This window comes from Corythoichthys intestinalis, unplaced genomic scaffold (assembly GCF_030265065.1).
Source record: "Corythoichthys intestinalis isolate RoL2023-P3 unplaced genomic scaffold, ASM3026506v1 HiC_scaffold_50, whole genome shotgun sequence".
Classification (NCBI taxonomy): Eukaryota; Metazoa; Chordata; class Actinopteri; order Syngnathiformes; family Syngnathidae; genus Corythoichthys; species Corythoichthys intestinalis.
Window position 1 is genome coordinate 47,501 of NW_026651619.1, and position 10,000 is coordinate 57,500.

Consider the following 10,000-nt stretch of genomic DNA (forward strand, 5'->3'; position numbering starts at 1 on the left):
TATTTTTGCTCTCCCGCACCCCCTTCTCCCTTCTTCTCCTTCTTTTCTTAAAAAAATAATAAGAATAATGATGATAATAATAATAATAATAAATACCAAAAAAGTAAAAAAGAAAAAAAAAAAAGATTTTTTTTTTAATTTAAAAAAAATTCAATAAAATTTACCAATACAAAAAAAAAAAAAAACCCAAAACAGCAACTCTTCCCTTGCATAATTTAAATTTTTGAACAATTCGCGTCACAATGAAGAACCCAAATGGTGGCTGACAATAAGTCAGGGATATCTACCTCTATAACTATGGCTTAATCTTTAGTGGGATTTCTAGCTTTCCAGTGATGTAGCACACCAGTGTTTTCCCCGATAGAGAAAAAGAATATCATGTAAAAAGGAAAAAGAGGTTGCAAAAGTCGCATTCTCTTCTTACGGTGCGAACTTGTCAATGCAGCCCCTGGTAGACTGTATTAATGTTTCTTGCCCCTGGTAGACTGTATTAATGTTTCTTGCCCCTGGTAGACTGTATTAATGTTTCTTGCCCCTGGTAGAATAAATTTTGGTTTCTTGCCCCTGGTAGACTGTATTAATGTTTCTTGCCCCTGGTAGACTGTATTAATGTTTCTTGCCCCTGGTAGACTGTATTAATGTTTCTTGCCCCTGGTAGAATAAATTTTGGTTTCTTGCCCCTGGTAGACTGTATTAATGTTTCTTGCCCCTGGTAGAATAAATTTTGGTTTCTTGCCCCTGGTAGACTGTATTAATGTTTCTTGCCCCTGGTAGAATAAATTTTGGTTTCTTGCCCCTGGTAGACTGTATTAATGTTTCTTGCCCCTGGTAGAATAAATTTTGGTTTCTTGCCCCTGGTAGACTGTATTAATGTTTCTTGCCCCTGGTAGACCGAATTTGCGCTTTGCCCCTGGTAGACTGTATTAATGTTTCTTGCCCCTGGTAGACCGAATTTGCGCTTTGCCCCTGGTAGATGCTATTGTGGTTCCTTGCCCCTGGTAGGCAGACCGGCCACAGCCCAAAGCGGCTTCCACGCCGGCCTTCCGCCATCGCCCAAGCTGCTCTCACGCCCCTGGTAGGCCGACCGGCCACACAGCCCAAAGTGGCTTCCACCTCGGCCTTCTGCTAGAGCCCAAGCGGCTTCCACGCCGGCCTTCTGCCATCGCCCAAGCTGCTCTCACGCCCCTGGTAGGCTGACCGGCCACAGCCCAAAGTGGCTTCCACCTCGGCCTTCTGCTAGAGCCCAAGCGGCTTCCACGCCGGCCTTCTGCCATCGCCCAAGCTGCTCTCACGCCCCTGGTAGGCTGACCGGCCTTCCGCCATCGCCCAAGCTGCTCTCACGCCCCTGGTAGGCCGACCGGCCACACAGCCCAAAGTGGCTTCCACCTCGGCCTTCTGCTAGAGCCCAAGCGGCTTCCACGCCGGCCTTCTGCCATCGCCCAAGCTGCTCTCACGCCCCTGGTAGGCTGACCGGCCACAGCCCAAAGCGGCTTCCACGCCGGCCTTCCGCCATCGCCCAAGCTGCTCTCACGCCCCTGGTAGGCCGACCGGCCACACAGCCCAAAGTGGCTTCCACCTCGGCCTTCTGCTAGAGCCCAAGCGGCTTCCACGCCGGCCTTCTGCCATCGCCCAAGCTGCTCTCACGCCCCTGGTAGGCTGACCGGCCTTCCGCCATCGCCCAAGCTGCTCTCACGCCCCTGGTAGGCCGACCGGCCACACAGCCCAAAGTGGCTTCCACCTCGGCCTTCTGCTAGAGCCCAAGCGGCTTCCACGCCGGCCTTCTGCCATCGCCCAAGCTGCTCTCACGCCCCTGGTAGGCTGACCGGCCACAGCCCAAAGTGGCTTCCACCTCGGCCTTCTGCTAGAGCCCAAGCGGCTTCCACGCCGGCCTTCTGCCATCGCCCAAGCTGCTCTCACGCCCCTGGTAGGCTGACCGGCCACAGCCCAAAGCGGCTTCCACGCCGGCCTTCCGCCATCGCCCAAGCTGCTCTCACGCCCCTGGTAGGCCGACCGGCCACACAGCCCAAAGTGGCTTCCACCTCGGCCTTCTGCTAGAGCCCAAGCGGCTTCCACGCCGGCCTTCTGCCATCGCCCAAGCTGCTCTCACGCCCCTGGTAGGCTGACCGGCCACAGCCCAAAGTGGCTTCCACCTCGGCCTTCTGCTAGAGCCCAAGCGGCTTCCACGCCGGCCTTCTGCCATCGCCCAAGCTGCTCTCACGCCCCTGGTAGGCTGACCGGCCTTCCGCCATCGCCCAAGCTGCTCTCACGCCCCTGGTAGGCCGACCGGCCACACAGCCCAAAGTGGCTTCCACCTCGGCCTTCTGCTAGAGCCCAAGCGGCTTCCACGCCGGCCTTCTGCCATCGCCCAAGCTGCTCTCACGCCCCTGGTAGGCTGACCGGCCTTCCGCCATCGCCCAAGCTGCTCTCACGCCCCTGGTAGGCCGACCGGCCACACAGCCCAAAGTGGCTTCCACCTCGGCCTTCTGCTAGAGCCCAAGCGGCTTCCACGCCGGCCTTCTGCCATCGCCCAAGCTGCTCTCACGCCCCTGGTAGGCTGACCGGCCTTCCGCCATCGCCCAAGCTGCTCTCACGCCCCTGGTAGGCCGACCGGCCACACAGCCCAAAGTGGCTTCCACCTCGGCCTTCTGCTAGAGCCCAAGCGGCTTCCACGCCGGCCTTCTGCCATCGCCCAAGCTGCTCTCACGCCCCTGGTAGGCTGACCGGCCACAGCCCAAAGTGGCTTCCACCTCGGCCTTCTGCTAGAGCCCAAGCGGCTTCCACGCCGGCCTTCTGCCATCGCCCAAGCTGCTCTCACGCCCCTGGTAGGCTGACCGGCCTTCCGCCATCGCCCAAGCTGCTCTCACGCCCCTGGTAGGCCGACCGGCCACACAGCCCAAAGTGGCTTCCACCTCGGCCTTCTGCTAGAGCCCAAGCGGCTTCCACGCCGGCCTTCTGCCATCGCCCAAGCTGCTCTCACGCCCCTGGTAGGCTGACCGGCCACAGCCCAAAGTGGCTTCCACCTCGGCCTTCTGCTAGAGCCCAAGCGGCTTCCACGCCGGCCTTCTGCCATCGCCCAAGCTGCTCTCACGCCCCTGGTAGGCTGACCGGCCACAGCCCAAAGCGGCTTCCACGCCGGCCTTCCGCCATCGCCCAAGCTGCTCTCACGCCCCTGGTAGGCCGACCGGCCACACAGCCCAAAGTGGCTTCCACCTCGGCCTTCTGCTAGAGCCCAAGCGGCTTCCACGCCGGCCTTCTGCCATCGCCCAAGCTGCTCTCACGCCCCTGGTAGGCTGACCGGCCTTCCGCCATCGCCCAAGCTGCTCTCACGCCCCTGGTAGGCCGACCGGCCACACAGCCCAAAGTGGCTTCCACCTCGGCCTTCTGCTAGAGCCCAAGCGGCTTCCACGCCGGCCTTCCGCCATCGCCCAAGCTGCTCTCACGCCCCTGGTAGGCTGACCGGCCACAGCCCAAAGTGGCTTCCACCTCGGCCTTCTGCTAGAGCCCAAGCGGCTTCCACGCCGGCCTTCTGCCATCGCCCAAGCTGCTCTCACGCCCCTGGTAGGCTGACCGGCCACAGCCCAAAGTGGCTTCCACCTCGGCCTTCTGCCATCGCCCAAGCTGCTCTCACGCCCCTGGTAGGCTGACCGGCCACAGCCCAAAGCGGCTTCCACGCCGGCCTTCCGCCATCGCCCAAGCTGCTCTCACGCCCCTGGTAGGCCGACCGGCCACACAGCCCAAAGTGGCTTCCACCTCGGCCTTCTGCTAGAGCCCAAGCGGCTTCCACGCCGGCCTTCTGCCATCGCCCAAGCTGCTCTCACGCCCCTGGTAGGCTGACCGGCCTTCCGCCATCGCCCAAGCTGCTCTCACGCCCCTGGTAGGCCGACCGGCCACACAGCCCAAAGTGGCTTCCACCTCGGCCTTCTGCTAGAGCCCAAGCGGCTTCCACGCCGGCCTTCTGCCATCGCCCAAGCTGCTCTCACGCCCCTGGTAGGCTGACCGGCCACAGCCCAAAGTGGCTTCCACCTCGGCCTTCTGCTAGAGCCCAAGCGGCTTCCACGCCGGCCTTCTGCCATCGCCCAAGCTGCTCTCACGCCCCTGGTAGGCTGACCGGCCACAGCCCAAAGTGGCTTCCACCTCGGCCTTCTGCTAGAGCCCAAGCGGCTTCCACGCCGGCCTTCTGCCATCGCCCAAGCTGCTCTCACGCCCCTGGTAGGCTGACCGGCCTTCCGCCATCGCCCAAGCTGCTCTCACGCCCCTGGTAGGCCGACCGGCCACACAGCCCAAAGTGGCTTCCACCTCGGCCTTCTGCTAGAGCCCAAGCGGCTTCCACGCCGGCCTTCTGCCATCGCCCAAGCTGCTCTCACGCCCCTGGTAGGCTGACCGGCCACAGCCCAAAGTGGCTTCCACCTCGGCCTTCTGCTAGAGCCCAAGCGGCTTCCACGCCGGCCTTCTGCCATCGCCCAAGCTGCTCTCACGCCCCTGGTAGGCTGACCGGCCTTCCGCCATCGCCCAAGCTGCTCTCACGCCCCTGGTAGGCCGACCGGCCACACAGCCCAAAGTGGCTTCCACCTCGGCCTTCTGCTAGAGCCCAAGCGGCTTCCACGCCGGCCTTCTGCCATCGCCCAAGCTGCTCTCACGCCCCTGGTAGGCTGACCGGCCACAGCCCAAAGTGGCTTCCACCTCGGCCTTCTGCTAGAGCCCAAGCGGCTTCCACGCCGGCCTTCTGCCATCGCCCAAGCTGCTCTCACGCCCCTGGTAGGCTGACCGGCCTTCCGCCATCGCCCAAGCTGCTCTCACGCCCCTGGTAGGCCGACCGGCCACACAGCCCAAAGTGGCTTCCACCTCGGCCTTCTGCTAGAGCCCAAGCGGCTTCCACGCCGGCCTTCTGCCATCGCCCAAGCTGCTCTCACGCCCCTGGTAGGCTGACCGGCCACAGCCCAAAGTGGCTTCCACCTCGGCCTTCTGCTAGAGCCCAAGCGGCTTCCACGCCGGCCTTCTGCCATCGCCCAAGCTGCTCTCACGCCCCTGGTAGGCTGACCGGCCACAGCCCAAAGTGGCTTCCACCTCGGCCTTCTGCTAGAGCCCAAGCGGCTTCCACGCCGGCCTTCTGCCATCGCCCAAGCTGCTCTCACGCCCCTGGTAGGCTGACCGGCCTTCCGCCATCGCCCAAGCTGCTCTCACGCCCCTGGTAGGCCGACCGGCCACACAGCCCAAAGTGGCTTCCACCTCGGCCTTCTGCTAGAGCCCAAGCGGCTTCCACGCCGGCCTTCTGCCATCGCCCAAGCTGCTCTCACGCCCCTGGTAGGCTGACCGGCCACAGCCCAAAGTGGCTTCCACCTCGGCCTTCTGCTAGAGCCCAAGCGGCTTCCACGCCGGCCTTCTGCCATCGCCCAAGCTGCTCTCACGCCCCTGGTAGGCTGACCGGCCACAGCCCAAAGCGGCTTCCACGCCGGCCTTCCGCCATCGCCCAAGCTGCACTCACGCCCCTGGTAGGCCGACCGGCCACACAGCCCAAAGTGGCTTCCACCTCGGCCTTCTGCTAGAGCCCAAGCGGCTTCCACGCCGGCCTTCTGCCATCGCCCAAGCTGCTCTCACGCCCCTGGTAGGCTGACCGGCCTTCCGCCATCGCCCAAGCTGCTCTCACGCCCCTGGTAGGCCGACCGGCCACACAGCCCAAAGTGGCTTCCACCTCGGCCTTCTGCTAGAGCCCAAGCGGCTTCCACGCCGGCCTTCCGCCATCGCCCAAGCTGCTCTCACGCCCCTGGTAGGCTGACCGGCCACAGCCCAAAGTGGCTTCCACCTCGGCCTTCTGCTAGAGCCCAAGCGGCTTCCACGCCGGCCTTCTGCCATCGCCCAAGCTGCTCTCACGCCCCTGGTAGGCTGACCGGCCACAGCCCAAAGTGGCTTCCACCTCGGCCTTCTGCCATCGCCCAAGCTGCTCTCACGCCCCTGGTAGGCTGACCGGCCACAGCCCAAAGCGGCTTCCACGCCGGCCTTCCGCCATCGCCCAAGCTGCTCTCACGCCCCTGGTAGGCCGACCGGCCACACAGCCCAAAGTGGCTTCCACCTCGGCCTTCTGCTAGAGCCCAAGCGGCTTCCACGCCGGCCTTCTGCCATCGCCCAAGCTGCTCTCACGCCCCTGGTAGGCTGACCGGCCTTCCGCCATCGCCCAAGCTGCTCTCACGCCCCTGGTAGGCCGACCGGCCACACAGCCCAAAGTGGCTTCCACCTCGGCCTTCTGCTAGAGCCCAAGCGGCTTCCACGCCGGCCTTCTGCCATCGCCCAAGCTGCTCTCACGCCCCTGGTAGGCTGACCGGCCACAGCCCAAAGTGGCTTCCACCTCGGCCTTCTGCTAGAGCCCAAGCGGCTTCCACGCCGGCCTTCTGCCATCGCCCAAGCTGCTCTCACGCCCCTGGTAGGCTGACCGGCCACAGCCCAAAGTGGCTTCCACCTCGGCCTTCTGCTAGAGCCCAAGCGGCTTCCACGCCGGCCTTCTGCCATCGCCCAAGCTGCTCTCACGCCCCTGGTAGGCTGACCGGCCTTCCGCCATCGCCCAAGCTGCTCTCACGCCCCTGGTAGGCCGACCGGCCACACAGCCCAAAGTGGCTTCCACCTCGGCCTTCTGCTAGAGCCCAAGCGGCTTCCACGCCGGCCTTCTGCCATCGCCCAAGCTGCTCTCACGCCCCTGGTAGGCTGACCGGCCACAGCCCAAAGTGGCTTCCACCTCGGCCTTCTGCTAGAGCCCAAGCGGCTTCCACGCCGGCCTTCTGCCATCGCCCAAGCTGCTCTCACGCCCCTGGTAGGCTGACCGGCCTTCCGCCATCGCCCAAGCTGCTCTCACGCCCCTGGTAGGCCGACCGGCCACACAGCCCAAAGTGGCTTCCACCTCGGCCTTCTGCTAGAGCCCAAGCGGCTTCCACGCCGGCCTTCTGCCATCGCCCAAGCTGCTCTCACGCCCCTGGTAGGCTGACCGGCCACAGCCCAAAGTGGCTTCCACCTCGGCCTTCTGCTAGAGCCCAAGCGGCTTCCACGCCGGCCTTCTGCCATCGCCCAAGCTGCTCTCACGCCCCTGGTAGGCTGACCGGCCTTCCGCCATCGCCCAAGCTGCTCTCACGCCCCTGGTAGGCCGACCGGCCACACAGCCCAAAGTGGCTTCCACCTCGGCCTTCTGCTAGAGCCCAAGCGGCTTCCACGCCGGCCTTCTGCCATCGCCCAAGCTGCTCTCACGCCCCTGGTAGGCTGACCGGCCACAGCCCAAAGTGGCTTCCACCTCGGCCTTCTGCTAGAGCCCAAGCGGCTTCCACGCCGGCCTTCTGCCATCGCCCAAGCTGCTCTCACGCCCCTGGTAGGCTGACCGGCCACAGCCCAAAGCGGCTTCCACGCCGGCCTTCCGCCATCGCCCAAGCTGCTCTCACGCCCCTGGTAGGCCGACCGGCCACACAGCCCAAAGTGGCTTCCACCTCGGCCTTCTGCTAGAGCCCAAGCGGCTTCCACGCCGGCCTTCTGCCATCGCCCAAGCTGCTCTCACGCCCCTGGTAGGCTGACCGGCCTTCCGCCATCGCCCAAGCTGCTCTCACGCCCCTGGTAGGCCGACCGGCCACACAGCCCAAAGTGGCTTCCACCTCGGCCTTCTGCTAGAGCCCAAGCGGCTTCCACGCCGGCCTTCTGCCATCGCCCAAGCTGCTCTCACGCCCCTGGTAGGCTGACCGGCCACAGCCCAAAGTGGCTTCCACCTCGGCCTTCTGCTAGAGCCCAAGCGGCTTCCACGCCGGCCTTCTGCCATCGCCCAAGCTGCTCTCACGCCCCTGGTAGGCTGACCGGCCTTCCGCCATCGCCCAAGCTGCTCTCACGCCCCTGGTAGGCCGACCGGCCACACAGCCCAAAGTGGCTTCCACCTCGGCCTTCTGCTAGAGCCCAAGCGGCTTCCACGCCGGCCTTCTGCCATCGCCCAAGCTGCTCTCACGCCCCTGGTAGGCTGACCGGCCACAGCCCAAAGTGGCTTCCACCTCGGCCTTCTGCTAGAGCCCAAGCGGCTTCCACGCCGGCCTTCTGCCATCGCCCAAGCTGCTCTCACGCCCCTGGTAGGCTGACCGGCCTTCCGCCATCGCCCAAGCTGCTCTCACGCCCCTGGTAGGCCGACCGGCCACACAGCCCAAAGTGGCTTCCACCTCGGCCTTCTGCTAGAGCCCAAGCGGCTTCCACGCCGGCCTTCTGCCATCGCCCAAGCTGCTCTCACGCCCCTGGTAGGCTGACCGGCCACAGCCCAAAGTGGCTTCCACCTCGGCCTTCTGCTAGAGCCCAAGCGGCTTCCACGCCGGCCTTCTGCCATCGCCCAAGCTGCTCTCACGCCCCTGGTAGGCTGACCGGCCACAGCCCAAAGCGGCTTCCACGCCGGCCTTCCGCCATCGCCCAAGCTGCTCTCACGCCCCTGGTAGGCCGACCGGCCACACAGCCCAAAGTGGCTTCCACCTCGGCCTTCTGCTAGAGCCCAAGCGGCTTCCACGCCGGCCTTCTGCCATCGCCCAAGCTGCTCTCACGCCCCTGGTAGGCTGACCGGCCTTCCGCCATCGCCCAAGCTGCTCTCACGCCCCTGGTAGGCCGACCGGCCACACAGCCCAAAGTGGCTTCCACCTCGGCCTTCTGCTAGAGCCCAAGCGGCTTCCACGCCGGCCTTCTGCCATCGCCCAAGCTGCTCTCACGCCCCTGGTAGGCTGACCGGCCACAGCCCAAAGTGGCTTCCACCTCGGCCTTCTGCTAGAGCCCAAGCGGCTTCCACGCCGGCCTTCTGCCATCGCCCAAGCTGCTCTCACGCCCCTGGTAGGCTGACCGGCCTTCCGCCATCGCCCAAGCTGCTCTCACGCCCCTGGTAGGCCGACCGGCCACACAGCCCAAAGTGGCTTCCACCTCGGCCTTCTGCTAGAGCCCAAGCGGCTTCCACGCCGGCCTTCTGCCATCGCCCAAGCTGCTCTCACGCCCCTGGTAGGCTGACCGGCCACAGCCCAAAGTGGCTTCCACCTCGGCCTTCTGCTAGAGCCCAAGCGGCTTCCACGCCGGCCTTCTGCCATCGCCCAAGCTGCTCTCACGCCCCTGGTAGGCTGACCGGCCTTCCGCCATCGCCCAAGCTGCTCTCACGCCCCTGGTAGGCCGACCGGCCACACAGCCCAAAGTGGCTTCCACCTCGGCCTTCTGCTAGAGCCCAAGCGGCTTCCACGCCGGCCTTCTGCCATCGCCCAAGCTGCTCTCACGCCCCTGGTAGGCTGACCGGCCACAGCCCAAAGCGGCTTCCACGCCGGCCTTCCGCCATCGCCCAAGCTGCTCTCACGCCCCTGGTAGGCCGACCGGCCACACAGCCCAAAGTGGCTTCCACCTCGGCCTTCTGCTAGAGCCCAAGCGGCTTCCACGCCGGCCTTCTGCCATCGCCCAAGCTGCTCTCACGCCCCTGGTAGGCTGACCGGCCACAGCCCAAAGTGGCTTCCACCTCGGCCTTCTGCTAGAGCCCAAGCGGCTTCCACGCCGGCCTTCTGCCATCGCCCAAGCTGCTCTCACGCCCCTGGTAGGCTGACCGGCCTTCCGCCATCGCCCAAGCTGCTCTCACGCCCCTGGTAGGCCGACCGGCCACACAGCCCAAAGTGGCTTCCACCTCGGCCTTCTGCTAGAGCCCAAGCGGCTTCCACGCCGGCCTTCTGCCATCGCCCAAGCTGCTCTCACGCCCCTGGTAGGCTGACCGGCCACAGCCCAAAGTGGCTTCCACCTCGGCCTTCTGCTAGAGCCCAAGCGGCTTCCACGCCGGCCTTCTGCCATCGCCCAAGCTGCTCTCACGCCCCTGGTAGGCTGACCGGCCACAGCCCAAAGTGGCTTCCACCTCGGCCTTCTGCTAGAGCCCAAGCGGCTTCCACGCCGGCCTTCTGCCATCGCCCAAGCTGCTCTCACGCCCCTGGTAGGCTGACCGGCCACAGCCCAAAGTGGCTTCCACCTCGGCCTTCTGCTAGAGCCCAAGCGG